Genomic DNA, 16,766 nt, shown 5'->3' with positions numbered 1-16,766 from the left:
GCTCTCTGATCACTTGACTGGAGAGTCTCAGACCTTCTGGCCATACCCCTTGCTTTCCTGACAGACCCAAAGGATCTCACTTGACTGTGAACACAGACGTGACAACGGTCAGCTGCATCAGTGGGCGTGCAAAAACCCAGGTGTGCAGCCTGAGAACTGAGTTCCTTGTGGGGCCCGTATCTGAGGGGACTGGGAGGTGAGGGAGGGGGACCCCACACCTCTGAGGAAAGCTGGCAGGGCTGGGACTGTCAACTTGGAGAAGAACAGGCTTCAGGGGCCACAGCCTGGAGTAGGTGGCTAGGTGGGAGGAGGGATGATGACTCCAAGGATGGGCGTGGCGACAGGCACTCTCGGACTCAGGTCCGTTCCCCTGCAGAAAGATGTCCTCCCCAATCTCAGACAAACTAGTATTAGGGGGTACTATCAAATGAAGTGGCCTACTTCTATCATTGGGTGGTTTTCTGTTCTTTTAAAATTATTTGTATTTTAAATTTTTCATTGTTAAAAAAACCTGAGCACAATTTGTTTCCTTTTCTTTTTTTAAATTGTGATAAAATACAGATAATGTTGAATTTTCCATTTCACTGCTTTTTAAATATACGCTTCACTGTCATTAATTACATTTACAATGTTATGCAACCATCACTTCTGTCTATTTCCAAAACTTTTTCATCACCCCAAATAGAAACTCCTTACCCATTGAGCAATAACTTCTCATTCTCCTCTCCCCCTAGCTGCTGGTAACAACATTTTACTTTCTTTCTCTATGAATTTGACTGTTTTAGGTAACTCATATAAATGGAATCATACAATATTTGTCCTTTTGAGTCTGGTTTATTTCACTTAGCATAAAGTTTTGAAGGTTCATCCATATTGTAGCATGTGACAAAATTTCATTCCTTTTTAAGGCTGAATAATATTCCCTTGTATGTATATACCACATTTCTTTATCCATTCATCCATTGATGGACACATGGGTTGTTTCCACCTTTTGTCTATTGTGAATAATGCTGCTATAAACGTTGGTGTAAAAATATCTGTTCAAGTTTCAGCTTTTGCTTCTTTTGAGTGTGTATCTAGTGGTGGAATTATTGGATCAACTGGTAATTCTATGTTTAATTTTTTGAGGAACCATCCTACTTTTCCCTGCAGTGGCTGCACCAGTTGCCTTTCCCACCAGCATGTGTAAGGGCTCTAATTACTCCACATCCTTGCCAACACTTGTTATTTTCTGTTGTTTTTTAATAATAGCTATCCTAATGGATATGAATCACATTGTGGTTTTGATTTGTATTTCCATAATGATTAGTGATGTTAAGGATTTTTTCGTGTGATTATTGGCCATTTGTATATATTCTTTGGAGAAATGTCTATTCAAATCCTTTATTGATTTTTAAATTGGATTGTTTGTCTTTTTTTCCCAGCTGTATTGAGATACTATTGACATATACATATGTAAGTTTAAGGGGTATGACCTGATGGTTTGATACACATATATACAGCAAAATGTTTTCTACAGTAAGGTTAGTTAACACCTCCATCACCTCACAGTATTGCCATTTTTGGGGATGTGGTGATAACATTTAAGATTTACTCTCTTAACAACTTTCAAGTATAGAATACAGTATTGTTAATATAGTCATTATGCTGTATATTAGATGCACAGAACTTATTTATCTTATAGCTGGAAGTTTGTGCCCTTTGACCAACATCTCCCCATTTCCTCTACCCCCCATCCCCTGGCAACCACCCTTCTACTTTCTATGAGTTTTCTTTATCCATTCATCCATTGATGGACACTAAGGTTGTTTCTATGCCTTAGCTATTGTGAATAAAGCTGCAGTGAACATGGAAGTGCAGATATTTCTTCAAGATAGTGATTTCATTTCCTTTAGATATATACTCAGAAGTGGGAATGCTGGATCATGAGGAAATTCTATTTTTAATTTTTTGAGGAACCTCCATACTGTTTTCTATAGTGGCTGCACCAGTTTACCTTCCCACCAGCAGTGAACAAGGGCTCCCTTGTCTCCAGCCTCACCAACACTTGTCTCTTGTATTTTTGATGACAGCCGTTCTAATAGGTGTGAGGTGAAATCTTGTGGTTTTGATGCCCATTTCCCTGATAATTAATGATGTTGAGCACCTTTTCATGTTTGTTGGCCATTTGTATGTCTTCTTTGGAAAAATGTTTATTCAGTTCCTCTGTCCATTTTTTTATTGGATTGTTTGTTTTTTGCTATTGAGTTACGAGTTCCTCATATATTTTGGATATGTCAGATAGATGGTTTGCAAATATTTTCTTCATTTTCTTAGGTGGCTTTTACGTTTTGTTGATTATTTCTTTTGCTGTGCAGAAGCTTTTTAGTTTGATGTAGTTTTACAATTTTGGGTGTTACATTTAAGTTTTTAATCCATTTTGAGTTAATTTTTGTGAGTGGTCTAAAAGGTGGGGTCCAATTTTTTTTTTCTGCATGTGAGTATTCAGTTTTCCTAACACAATTTATTGAAGAGACTATCCACTCCCTACTGAGTGTTCTTGGCTCCTTTGTCAAATATTAGCCGACTGTATACGCATGGATTTATTTCTGGGCTCTCAATTCTGTTACATTAGTCTATGTGTCTGTCTTTATGCCAATACCATACTCTTTTGATTACTATATATTTGTAGTAAAGTTTGAAATCAAGAGGTGTGATTTTTTTCTTCTTTCTGACCATTTCAGCTGTTTGGGGTCTTTCACAGTTCTTTGAAATTTTATGATTGTTTTTTCTATTACTCTTGAAAAATGACATTGGAATTTTGATAGAGATCACATTGAATCTATAGATGGCTTTGTGTAATATGGACATTTGAAGAATATTAATTCTTTCTCTATGAACGTGGGATATTTTTCCATTTATCTTCAACGAAGAAAGAAATCTTCAATTTCTTTCATCAGTATCTTGTGGTTTTCAGTATACAGATCTTTCATCTCTTTGCTTAAATTTATTCCTAAGTATTTTATTTGTGATAACATTGCAAATAGAATTGTTTTCTTTCATTCTATTTCAGGTAATTTGTTGTTAGTGTGTAGAAATGCAACTGATTTTTGTATGTTGAATTTGTAACCTTTAACTGTACTAATTTGCTTATTAGTTCTAACAGTTTTTTGGTGGAGTCTTAGGATTTTCTATATATAAGATCATATCATCTGGAAACAAAGACAGTTTTACTTCTTCCTTGCTGATCTGGATGCCTTTTATTTCTTTTTCTTGCCTAATATCTCTGTCTAGAACTTGTAGTACTATGTTGAATAGGAATGGTGAGAGTGGGCACCCTTGTGTGGTTCCTGATCTTAATGGGAAAGCTTTCAGACTTTCACTGTTGAGTATGATTTTAGCTGTGTGCTTGTCATTTATGGCTTTTATTATGTTGAGATACATTCCTTCTATGCCTGTTTGTTGAGTGTTTTGATAATGAAAGGGTGTTGAATTTTCTCACATGCTTTTTCTGCATCTTATCAAAGTGATATTATTTTTTTCATTCTATTAATATGGTGTATCACATTTATTGATTTGCATATCTTGAACCATCCTTGCATCCCAAAGATAAATCCTACTTGATCATGGCGTATGATCCTTTTAATATACTGTTGAATTCGGTTTCCTAGTACTTTGTTGAGAATTTTTATAGTTTTCTTTTCTTGTAGTGTCCTTATCTGGCTTTGGTATCAGGGTAATGCTGGCCTCATAAAATGGGTTTGGGAGTGTTCCTTCCTCTTTATTTTTTTTGAAAGAGTTTGAGAAGGGTTGGCATTAATTCTTTTTTCAATGTTTAGTAGAATTTACCGGTGAAACCATGTAGTCCTGGGCTTTTATTTGTTGAGAGTTTTTTTTTTTTTTATTGTTACTGATTCACTCTCCTTATTATTGGTCTGTCAAAGTTTTCTATTTCTTTATGATTTACTTTTGGAAGGTGGTATGTTTCTAGGAATTTATCCATTTCTTCTAGGTTTTCTGATTTGTTGGCATATAATTGTTCATAGTAGTCTCTTATGAGCCTTTGTATTTCTGTTATCAGTTGTGATGTCTCCTCTCGTTTCTGATTTCATTTATTTGAGTCTTCTCTCTTTTTTTCTTATTTAGTCTAGCTAAATTTTGGCAATTTTATTGATTTTTTCAAAAAACCAACTCTTAGCTCCATTAATATTTTCTATTGGTTTTTTTTGGATCTCTAATTTATTTCTGCTCTGATCTATGTTATTTCCTTCCTTTGCTAATTTTGGGTTTAGTTTGTTCTTCATTTTTTAGTTCCTTGAGGTATAAAGTTAGGTTTTTTATTTGAAATCTTTCTTTTTTCTTCATGTATGCACTTATCACTATAAACTTTCCACTTAGAACTGCTTTTGTTGCATCCCATAAGTTTTGGTATGTTGTGTTTCTGGTTTTGTTTAAGATATTTTTAAATTTCTGTTTTGATTTTAGCTTTGACCCATTGGTTGTTCAGAAATGTGTTAATTTACACATATTTTAAAATTTTCCAGTTTTCCTCCTGGTATTGATTTTGAGTTTCATACCATTGTGGTCAAAAGGAATACTTGGTATAATTTCAGTCTTTTTTGTTTATTGAGGCTTGTTTTGTGACCTATTGTATGATCTATCCTGGAGAATGTCCCATGTGCACTTGAGAGGCCTGCATTCTGCTGCTGTTGGATGGAATGTTCTGTACATGTCTGTTAGGTCCATTTGGTCTAAAGTATAGCTCAATTCCAATGTTTTGTTATTGATTTTCTGTCTGGATGATCTGTCCATTGTTTAAAGTATGGTATTAATGTCCCCTACTTTATTGTATTGTCTATTTCTTCCTTCAGATCTGTTAGTATTTGTTTCATATATTTAGGTGTTGCAATGTTGGGTGTGTATATATTTATGATTGTTTTATCTTCTTGATGAATTGACCCCTTTATCTTTATATAATGACCTTTTTTGTCTTGTTACAGTTTTTGACTTAACGTCATTTTCTCTTTTGCTTTTCATTTGCTTGCTCTCTTTTGCTTTTCATTTGCATGAAATATCTTTTTCCATCCCTTCATTTTGAGCCTATGTGTGTCCTTAAAGCGGAAGAATGTCTCTTGTAGGCACATGTAGTTTGGTCTTGGTTTTTAATCCATCTAGTCACTCAATGCCTTTTGATTGAAGAATTTAAACCATTTACATTTAAGATAATTATTGATATATAAGTACTTACTAATGCCATATTATTGTTTTCTGCCTATTTTGTATTTCCCTTTTGTCTTTCTTCCTTTCTTGCTGCCTTTCTTTGTGAATTGATGACTTTCCAAAGTGGTATGCTATGATATTCTTCTCTTGATATTCTTCTCTTTATCTTTTGTGTATTTACTGTAGGCTTTTGCTTTGTGGTTACCCTGAGGCTTACATAAAACATCTTGTAGATAGAGCAGTCTATTTTATGCTAATAACAACTTACCTTCAATTGCATACAAAAATTCTTCCCTTTCATACCCTTTCCCCAGATTTTATGCTTTTGGTGTCACAATTTATATCTTTTTATATTGTGTACCATTAACAAATTATTGTAGCTACAGTTATTTTTAATACTTTTGTCCTTTAACCTTTCTGCTGCAGTTATGTGTTTAACACACCACCATTTTACAATATTAGTGTATGCTGAATGTGACCATATACTTACTTTTGCCAGTATGTTTTATATTTTCATGTTATTAAAAGTGTCCTTTCATTTCAACTTGAAGAACCCCTTTCAGCATTTTGTAAGGCAGGTCTAGTGGTGATGAACTCTCTTAGCTTCTGTTTGTTTGGAAAACTCTTTGTCTCTCCTTCATTTTGGAAAGACAACTTTGCCAGATAAAGTATTCTTGGTTGGCAGGTTTTTTCTTTCAGCACTTTGAATATATTATCCTACTTTCTCCTGGCCTGTAAGGTTTCTGCTGAGACATAGGCTGATAGCCTTTTGTGGGTTCCCTTATATGTGAAGAATTTTTTTTCTCTTTCTGCTTTTAAAATTCTGTCTTTGTCATTGATTTTAGATAACTTCATTATAATATGTCTTGGATAAAATGGTTTGGGGTTGAAATTTTGGGGTTACCTATTAGCTTCATGAACTTGAATGGCCAAATCTCTCTGCAGCTTTGGGAAGTTCTCAGCCATTATTTATTTAAATATGCTTTCTGCCCCTTTCTCCTTCTGTTCTCCTACTGGGACTCTAATTAGGCACATATAGTTTCTTTTTATGATATCCTATAATTTGCGTGGGGTTTCATCACTCTTTTTATTCTCTTTTCTTTTTACTCACCTGAGTGGATGATTTCACATTACTTTCCTTTCAGTTCACTAATTCTTTCTTCTGCTTGGTTGAGTTTGTTGCTAGAGCTCTCTATTGAATTTTCAGTCAGTCATTGTGTTCTTCAACTGTAGGATTTCTATGTTTTGTTTGCTTGTTTTTGCTGAGGAAGATTTGCCCCAAGCTAACATTTGCTGCCAATCTTCCTCTTTTTGTGTGTGAGCTGCCACAGCATGGTCACTGACAGACAAATAGTGTAGGTCCGTGCCTGGGAACCACACCCGGGCTGCTGAAGCGGAGCATGCTGACCTTAACTGCTAGGCCAGTGGGGCTGGCCATGTATGAGTTGTTTTTTTAAATGGTTGCTATTTCTTTGTTGAATTTCTCATTTTGTTCTTGCATTTTTTTCTTATTTCATTTAGTTGTTTACCTGGGTTTTCTTTCAGTTTACTGAATTTTTTAAGAGGATTATTCTGAATTCCTTCTCAGATAGTTTATAGAAATCCATTTCTTCAGGGTCAGTTATTGGAGTTTTATGAGTTTCCTTTGGTGGTGTCATGTTTCTTTGATTATTCATGTTCCTTATGGCCTTGCATGGTGTGTATACATTCGAGGAAGTAGGCATCTCTTCTAGTCTTTATAGACTATCTTTGGCAGGCAAAGCTCTTCACCAGTCAGCCCATCCGGAGACTCTGGGTGAGCTCTCTGGTGTCCATGGGCAGGCTTGCCGCTGGAGTCCTTGAGCAGGTAGATCTGGTGCCCAAGTGAGCAGGTAGGCACTCCTGGTGCTTGGGTACATAGGGAACAACCTGGTGGCTGAGTCTATGGGGGCAGGCCCGGAGCCTGGGTTTATAGGGGTGGGACTGGTACTTGAGTCTGTGGTGATGGGCCTGGGACCTGGGCCTGTGTGGGAAGACCTGGATCCTGGGTCCACAGAGGTCAACCAGGGACCACTAGGGTGGGCCCACTTTGGGTCTGTGGGTGCCAATGCAGTACTTGGATTGCTGTTGTACTGTAGCTGGGCTAGAGGCTGGGGCCACAGGTGCTGGTCTAGCACTAGAGCAGACCAAGATCCTTGGTCTATGGGAGCTGTCCTCAGGGCTAGAGATGTGGGGGGCTGGCCTGGAGCTTGGGCGGGCCAAGAGCCTGGGTCCGTGGGAGCCAGTCTGGAGTCTAGGTCCACAGGGGAGAGCCTGGTGCTGGGATGAGGCAAAAGCCTGGGTCCATGGTAGTCAGCCTGGTGTTGGGCCCAGCTAGGAGCTTGGGTTCATGGGTGCCCGTTTGGAGCCTGTGTGTGCAGGGGCTGATTGGAATCCTGGGGCCCAGGAACAACCTGGGGCTAGGGGAACCAGCCATCACTGGAGTGGGCCAGGGGCCTGGGTTTGTGGGAGCCTGCCAGAAGCCTGATGCCACAGGAGCCACCTGGGGCCAGAGGAACCAGCAAGTACCAGGGTGGGTGAAGGGTCTGGGTTTACAAGAGCCCTCCAGGAGCCTGGTGTCACAGAAGCTTCCTGAGGCCACTGGAACTGCTGGCACCTGTGTAGCCCAGAGACAGGGGTTTGTAAGAACCTGTCAGGAGCGTGGTGTCACAGGAGTCACCTGGGGCTGCAGGAGCCAGCAGGCCCTGGAATGAGTCAGGGGCCTGGGTTGCAGGAGCCCTTAGGGAGCCACCTAGGGCCAGGGGAGTTGGCCTGGTGCTGGGGCTGGCTGATGTTGGGGTCCATGGTGAAGTCTGGTGCTCACTTTACTCTCCTTCTCCCATGGGGAGGATGTCTCTCTCCATGCTGGGCTGCCTGGGCTTGAGGGAAGAGTGATGGGGTAATGTGAATCTACCTTTCCTACCTCCTCAATGCATTTTTTTTTATTTCTATGTTTCACCCAGATGCTGTGATCCCTCACCTGGAGTCCTTAGATCTTATGAAGGTATTTTTGTATGTGGATAGTTGAAATTGATATTTCTGGGACGGGATGGGTGCTAGAAATTCCTATACTGCTATTTTGTTCTTGTTTGTCTTTTCGTTGTTGAGTTATAGGAGTTCTTTATATGTTGAGAAGATTTGTCCCTTATCAGATATATGATTTGCAAATATTTTCTCCCATTCTTTGAGTTGCCTTTTCACTCCTTAATAGTGTCCTATGAGGCACAAAAGTTTTTAATTTTGATGAAGTGCAAGTTATCTATTTTTACTATTGTTTCCTGGGCTTTTGGTGTCATATCTAAGACATCTGGCAAGAAACATTACCAGATACAATGTTATAAAGTTTCCCCCCTATGTTTTCTTCTAATAGTTTTATAGTTTTAGCTCTTATGTTTAAGTCTTGGATCCATTTTGAATTAATTGTTTTAATATTGTATAAGGTAAGAGTCTAACTGCATTCTTTTGCATGTAGATATCTGGTTTTCCCAGCACCATTTGTTAAAATGGTCCCCATTGAATGGTATTATTGCCCATGTTGAAAATTATTTGATCATCTATGTGAGGGTTTCTCTCTGGGTTTTCTATATTATTCTATTGTTTTACATATCTGTCTTTATGCTAGTACCACAGTTTTGATTGCTGTAGCTTTGCCACAGTTTACTATGTCAGGGCTGTCCACCTTAGTTACATTTCTTGTTCTTCTCATTCTTATTAACAACCATGCCGTTAAACACTGGGAAACAAAGATTGAAAACTGATTTCTTTGGCAAAATCTCATTTAACTTATAAAAGGCACCTGTGTAGCAAAATGATAGAGTCTGAGACTGGTTGGGACGTAGGCATCATCTATTCCAACAAGTGACAATTTCTTCTGATAAGGACTTTGGCCGTTGAGCATAGACTACACCCCACAATTAGCATCCACATACACAAAACTATTTCCTGATCACCAAGAGAACTTGTCAAACCTTCTCTTGGCTCTCCCTCCTCCTTCCATTAAAGCACTGGACTCTTTTGGCCCCATTCCCCAGGATTTTATTATCTTCTCCACACCAGTATTTCTGCGACATCATCCATCTATCCATCCCTCTACCTATCCATCCATCCATCCATCAATCCATCCATTCATCCATCCACCCATCCAACAAATATTTATTTGGTGACTGTTACATCATAGGCACTGTACTTGGCACTGGGAATAAACCATATAAAAAGCTCTGCTTTCAAGAGCTTATATTCTGATTGAGGGAGATAAACAATAAATAAAACAAATATATAGTAAGTTGGTTGATTTAAGTGCTATTGAGAAAAATAAAGTGGGCAAAGGGGCTAGGAGACAATCAGACACACAGCAAAACACAAGGATGTTCACCACATCATTGCTTATAATGCAGCCTAAAATAGAAAACAGTTTTTTGCCCCCAAACTGGTCATGGTTAAATAAATTTTGGTACATTTGTATAGTGGGGAAAATTGAAGACATTGAAAATATGTTGGATACTGTATTTTTTAGCCTGGAAAACATTCATGAAATATTTCTAAATACAAAGCAGTCTAGAAAAAGTACATATGATCTGATTTTAATTCTGTAAAATAAATACATTCATCAAAATGACTTGAAGAATGTATACTGAAATGTTGTAATGATTGTATTTGTGGTGGAATTATTAATGATTTTGTGATTTTTTTTCTAAGTTCTTATATATCACTGTGGCTGATATAAAAAACCTACACATACACACACAATTATATACACTCATAAACATATATATTTTTACGTATGCATACATGTACATATATGTATTTTTTGGTAGATAAATTTAACACTGTGACTACTGACATTTTTGAGGAAATTTCTACCATATTATGTTGTGTTTGTTATTCTCCACGGTTTTTTTTTTTTTTTTTGCTGAGGAAGATTGGCCCTGAGCTAACATCTATGCCAATATTTCTCTGTTTTGTATGTGGGTTGCTCCCACAGCATGGCTGCTGATGAGTAGTGTAGGTCCACTCCCGGGAACCAAACCTGGGCCACCGAAGTGGAATGTGCTGAGCTTAACCACTAGGCCACTGGGCTGGCCCCATGTTTTTTATTTTTGATTCCTTTTCTGCTGTCTGTAGAGTGATTTTTTCTTTACCTATTTCTCCTAACAGAAATGGATTCACTTTGAAGTTAATGGAATTTAAGCTTTAGAATGCCTCATTTGGATGGCCCCACTTAAATAAATATTCTCTTTTGTACCTCATTTTGTTTTGGTGATTTTCTTTTATAAAATTGTTTAACTTTTAGGCTGCACAAAAACTGGATCTGCCATTTCCCTCTACATTTTATCATTTTACTAGTTACCTTTAAAATTTTAAACCATATACTTAACATTATGTATTTTTAGAAAAATCTAAAGTTAACCACCCTTCTTCTCCTCCTTGAAAGGCCAAGAGCCTTCACATGCATTAACTTCCTTCCAATCCTTTCTCACTATCTTCCATGTTGTTATTACCTGTGACTTTAATTTAGCTTATTTTTACCTACAAAATAATTGCGGTAATCATTGTCATGATCACATCATCTGTTTATACTTTAAGTCAAGTGACTTTGCTCTCTTCCTCTTCTTCGTTTTCAACAGTGATTCATGAATGGATTAAATACACCCCTCTGACGTCTGCAGTGTGTTCCTGCCATTTCTCATGAGCTGCACACAGTCCCCTGAAAGAAGTGCAGACCACTTCCTCAAATGCCCCGAGTCCTGGTGCTACGTGCACACCTGATGTCCTTGGTTATAATCTTACCCTACAGGACTGTTTTCCTCAGAAGAAATCAGTGGGAGGCTCCTCTTCCTGGGGTCACTGTACAAGGGCACAGGCTGGACCTGTATGGACCTGGCTATCATTCCTTTGGAGCCTATGTCATGGCCAGTCCATGACCACATGAAGTAGGGTGGAGGGAGTGTTCCTTAGAAAGAAGGGCTCCGCTGGGCCTAGCCAGAGGGTGAAGGTTGCAAGATATCACCATATTTTATCCTGTCCTGTTTGGGATCCTCCAGAAGGAGGCCTTAAGGACATAAGTGCTGACAGTTTATCTGGGAGGTGATGCAAGGAAGCACAGGTAATGAGTGTGGCCTAGAGGCAGCTGATAAAGGGCATGCTGTGTTATGAAGCCATTTGCTTCTGTAGGGAGGCTGGGCCTCAGTCCAGAACATGCCTCTGAGTTACCTGCACCAGGGGGAAGGAGCTGAGGCATGTATTTAGCTTCCAGAGAGAATAGGTGTCAGCTCTCCTGGCTTGTCCTGGAAATGAACTGAGGATGCTCCCATGCTCAGAAAAAGGCCTTAGCAGAGACACCTAACAAACTTGAAGCTTAGTCTGTTAGTTTGCTCATCTTCTGAACAATATATATCTGTCATAAGTTGTTTGCTGATTCTTTGTAAGTGGTCAGTCTTTCCTCTCTGTTCCTTTTAAGTTCCCTGGTGATGTGTCTACATGCAGATTTATTTTTATTTCTCCCTTTTTAGACTCAATTGCTTCCTGGATCTGAGGCTTGCCAACTTCAAATAATTCTAGAATATTCTCGGGCTTTATCTCTTTGAATGTTGTCACCATTTTCTCTGTTATTCTTTCTGGAATGTAGTTATATTAACCCTCTCACTTTCCTTCATGTCTCTCCATTCCTCTTAAAATTTTTTTTCTTTTTGAGTGGGTTATGGATAATTTCTTTAGCTCTATCTTTCATTTCCTTAATTGTTTTTTGTGTTATTTTTTCTGTATTTTTCCATTGAGGTTTTTTTTTTTTTAATGAGGAAGATTGGCCCTGAGCTAACATCTGTTGCCAATCTTCTGCTACTTTGTATGTGGGACGCCACCACAGCATGGCTGATGAGTGGTGTAGGTCTGCACCTGGGATCCGAACCTGTGAACCCCAGGCTGCCGAAGTGGAGCATGTGAACTTAACCACTACACCACTGGGCCAGCCCCTCCACTGAATTTTTAATTTCAATTATTGTATACTTTACTTCTAGAATTTTTATTTTTTTGTTTGCTTATCTCTTCCACCTTCAAATCTGTGTGGTGATTTTTAGTCTCTTGTTGATTGTTCACATTTGTAAGTTTCTTTTATTTCTTGAGACCTTTAAAACTTATTTTACATTCTGTGTCTGATCTGAAGTCTTGGTGGTTGGATTTTGCTGTCTGCTTTTTCTCTTGGCTCTCAGTCATGTTATAATATTTCATGTGAGTTTTGACATTTTTTCATAGTAAACTGACTAATTTCCTTGACTTTTATCTATGGGATTTCTTAAAGCTTTCATTAAGGTTGACTTCCTTCAGAAAGTATTTAAATTTGTTTCTTCCAATTTTCTGGAGGCTGTGTCTATCTAGGATCACTTTAAATTAAATTTTATAATTGCATTTTTTTGTGCTTTTCGGCTGCAAATCCACACAATGGCTACTTCTGATCATAAATTCCCCTCCACCCACTGCCAAGTTCAAGACAGAAGTTTCTTTGCTGACCCTTCAATTCAGAGGGTTTTTTGTTTTATTCTACACTAAGGCTCCCTCCTTTATGCTGATGCTTCCTCTTAGATTCCTCACTATGGGGGCCTTGAGCTTTGTCCCCCCAACGCCCCTCACAGTGGTTGGATCTTAAGCTCAAGTCACCTGTGGTTTTGCAGATGCCCTTAGGGCTAAACTCTACCTGCTGACTTCCCAGGAATCCAGCTTTCTCTTCATTTTTGGCCTTACCCAACTAATGACTGATTTAGGATGTTTTTTTAATAGTGAGCCTTGCTATTTTATTTTCAAAAGGGAGGCTGCTTAGAGTATTTGGTGCACCATGCATCAGAGATGGGTGAATGCATACCCCCCTCTTTTCTCGCAACCTCTTCTCACACTTTCAGTCAGTTCTCAAGAGAACCACTAGGTCTTGGACAGAACATAAGTGAGCTATGCCGGTAGCACATCCAATGATGTGTTAGTATGTATTCATTTCCTTTTTGTTCTCCTCGGGGCTTTGGTCAAATTATTTGAAAATTTCAGTTTGGGCTCAGCTGAGCCACAACAATCCAAAGGACCCTTCTGTCATCCAGCAGGCCTTTCAGATTATAGAGGGACAGGCTCCATGTTTCCCATGGTGATGATAGCTAAGAAGTGTGTGAGCCTCAGGGGAAGACAGATGATGGGGATATCAGCAGGAGCTGCAGAGCTGCTTGGGCACAGATTCACTACCTGTGGCTGGTCTTGCGTGATATGACTTGAATTTGTTTTTAAGGGAACTGGCACTTTCCCTTCCCCTTTCCTTTCCAAATTTAGAGAATTGGATTAGAATGTGTATTGCTGTGAGAGAGGGAACATATAAGATGCCTGTATGTCCTGATTTAGAGCTGGTGACCTGGCATAATTAAAAATAGTGCCCACTTTCACTTTTAAAAGTGTTCTGGCTTGTAAACCTAATTTCTATTCATAATTTTTTAAAAACAAAAGCTCACAGTAAACTAGAAATAGAAGGGAACTTCCTCAGTCTGATAAAGGACATCTACAAAAACCTGCAGAGACTGAATGCTTTTTTTCCCCTAAGATCAAGAACAAGGCAAGGGTGTCCACTCTCATCACTCCTATTCCACATTACCCTGGAAATCCCAGCCAGTGTGGTAAGGCGAGAAAAAGAAATAAAGGCATATGGATTGAAAAGAAAGAAAATGATCTGTTTCTATTCACAGACGACATGATTTGTCTATGTAGAAAATCCTATGGAATCTACAAAAAAAGCTACTGCAACCATTGAGTTTAGCAAAGTTGGGGGATACAAGATAAACACAAAGTCACTACAACAACAGTATTTCTTTATGGTAGCAATGAATAATCAGAAATTACAAAGATAATAATAGTAAATAATACCATTTAGGGTTTCAAGACCTGTACAAAGAAAACTACAATACATTGCTGAGAGAAATTAAAGAAGACCTAACAAATGGAGTAATATTCCCTGTTCATGGATAGGAAAATGCAATATTGATAAGATGACAATTCTCCCTCAAGTTGATCTATAGATTTAATGCAATCCCAATAAAAATCCTAGCAGACTGTTTTGTAGGAATTTACAAGCTCATTCTAAAATTCATATAGAGGGCCGGCCCTGTGCCTTAGTGGTTAAGTGCACGCGCTCTGCTACTGGCGGCCCAGGTTCGGATCCCAGGCGCACACCGAAGCACCGCTTGTCAGGCCATGCTGAGGCCGCATCCCATATACAGCAACTAGAAGGATGTGCAACTATGACATACAACTATCTACTGGGGCTTTGGGGAAAAAAAAAGGAGGAGGATTGGCAATAGATGTTAGCTCAGAGCCGGTCTTTCTCAGCAAAAAGAGGAGGATTAGCATGGATGTTAGCTCAGGGCTGATCTTCCTCACAAAATAAATAAATAAATAAATAAATAAATAAATAAATAAATAAATAAATAAAATAAAATTCATATAGAAATACAAAGGGCTTAGAATAGCCAAAAATGTTGAAAAAGAAGATCAAAACTGGATGACTGACTTATTTGGAATCAAGACATTATAAAGCTACAGTCATCAAGGCTGTGGTATTGGCACCAAGATTGATGAAGAGATCAATGGAACGGAATAGAGTCAAAAAATGGGCCCATGCATGTATGATCAATTGCTTCTCAAGAAAGGTGGTTCGGGGAGAAAGAAGGCTCTCTTCAGCAGATGTTGCTGGAATAATTGGTTATCCATATACCAAAAACAAAGCAAAACAAGAAACACTTTGATTCGTACCTCACTGAATATACAAAATTTAACTCAAAATGGATCATAGACCTGAATGTAAAACCTAAACCTATAAAATTTCTAGAAGATAACAGAGGAGGAAATCTTTGTGATCTTGGTTAGGCAGCATTCTTAGATATGACGTCAAATGCACAAAACATAAAAGAAAAAATTGAGAAATTGGAATCCATCAAAATTAAGTACTTCTGCTCTTTGAAAGACATTGTTAAGAAAATGAAAAGATAAGCCACAGACTGAGAGAAAATCATATTTGCAAGTCATGTATTTCATAAAGGATTTATATTCAGAATGTATAAAGACGTATCAAACCTCAACAATAAGAAGTCAGGCAACCCAATGAATAATGGGCAAAAGTTTGAATAGGCATTCACCAGAGAAGATATATGGATGGCAAAAAAGCAGATGGAAAGATGCTTGGCATCATGTGTCCTTAGGGAACTGTAAATTGAAGTCATATGAGGGGGCAGAAGAAAAAAAGGAACTCTGTATTTTCTGCTCAATTTGGCTGTGAACATAAAACTGCTCTAAAAAATAAAATCTATTTAAAAGGAAAAAAGTTTATTAGCATTAAAAAAAAAAAGACGACAAGATACCTCTACACACCTGTTTAAAAGACCGAAGCTTTTTGTTGTTGTTCTGCTGTTTGGTCTGGCTGCTCAATGGATTCTTTCTTTGTCTTTGAGATACAGTGACTGTCCACTTGCATTTTCCATGATTTTCTCTTTAATCTTTTTAAAACCTTTGTGTATTTCCCCTCTTTCTGCTCATTTTTCTGTCAATGCTTTCCTTCAGTGCTGTGGGGAGTCACATTAGGGCCTGAAGCAAAAGGAATAAACCAGTAATGGTTATTCTATTATTATTTAAAATTTTGGTATTTTGCTCATCATAGATTTTTGCATTAACTTTTATTTTTAAGAACATTGCACTAAAGTATGATTGATCCTGCTGACTGAGAGCCCTAGTGCCCCTGCAGTTCCTGCTGCACTTGCCTCCCCACGCTCCCTGCTGTCCTTTTCCTTCTTCCCTGGGAACAGCAGTCTGCTCTCTCTTGTGCAGCTTCCATTTATTTTTGTTTCCATGGTTTCTTGGTTCTACTTTTCTTAAACTCTGCTAGTTTGTATTCCTTCTCCTTTTTGTTATTTTACTATAATTTCCATGAGCTCATTTTTTTCTGCTTTTGCTATTGTTTTGTAGACATTATTGTTTCACTTCACATTTTTTGGTTGTTTTTGCTTTTGCTTGTTTTAAGTGGAGGTTGAAACGTTTAATCACAGTTTGCATCTGATCCAGGACAACATTTTTCTGCCACAAGTTCTCACAAGTAGCAACTTGTTTGTCCTCTGCTTTCCCGCACCCCTTTTGTAGTAATATCTTTGCATAACTCTTTTGCTAGCTTCTTTCTGGATGACTTTTTCCAGGACGAGCTATTCACAGGAAGCCCGTGTGGAGAGAGGTCTGGAGCTGTTGTCCAGGCTCACTGGAGTTCTGCATGGGACATGAGAGCGGACCCTTTCCTTTGACCTGTCTTTTCTTCAGCTCAGCAGATCTGCACTCAAAGGCAGCTCACAGTATAGGGCTCCCTCCTACCCTATGCAGATATGGCTTATTTGCATGACTTTGTGCTCAGTCCACCTCCTATTTTCCTAGCCGAACCAATCCCAGGAAGCCCCACCACCATCCTATGCTCCTAGGTTCCATTAGTACTGTCAGGATTCATTGGTTTTGCCATTCAAGATGTGACCCCATCTTAGAAGACTGTGATCTAC

Source organism: Diceros bicornis, chromosome 10 (assembly GCF_020826845.1).
Source record: "Diceros bicornis minor isolate mBicDic1 chromosome 10, mDicBic1.mat.cur, whole genome shotgun sequence".
Lineage (NCBI taxonomy): Eukaryota > Metazoa > Chordata > Mammalia > Perissodactyla > Rhinocerotidae > Diceros > Diceros bicornis.
This window is presented reverse-complemented; position numbering follows the sequence as displayed.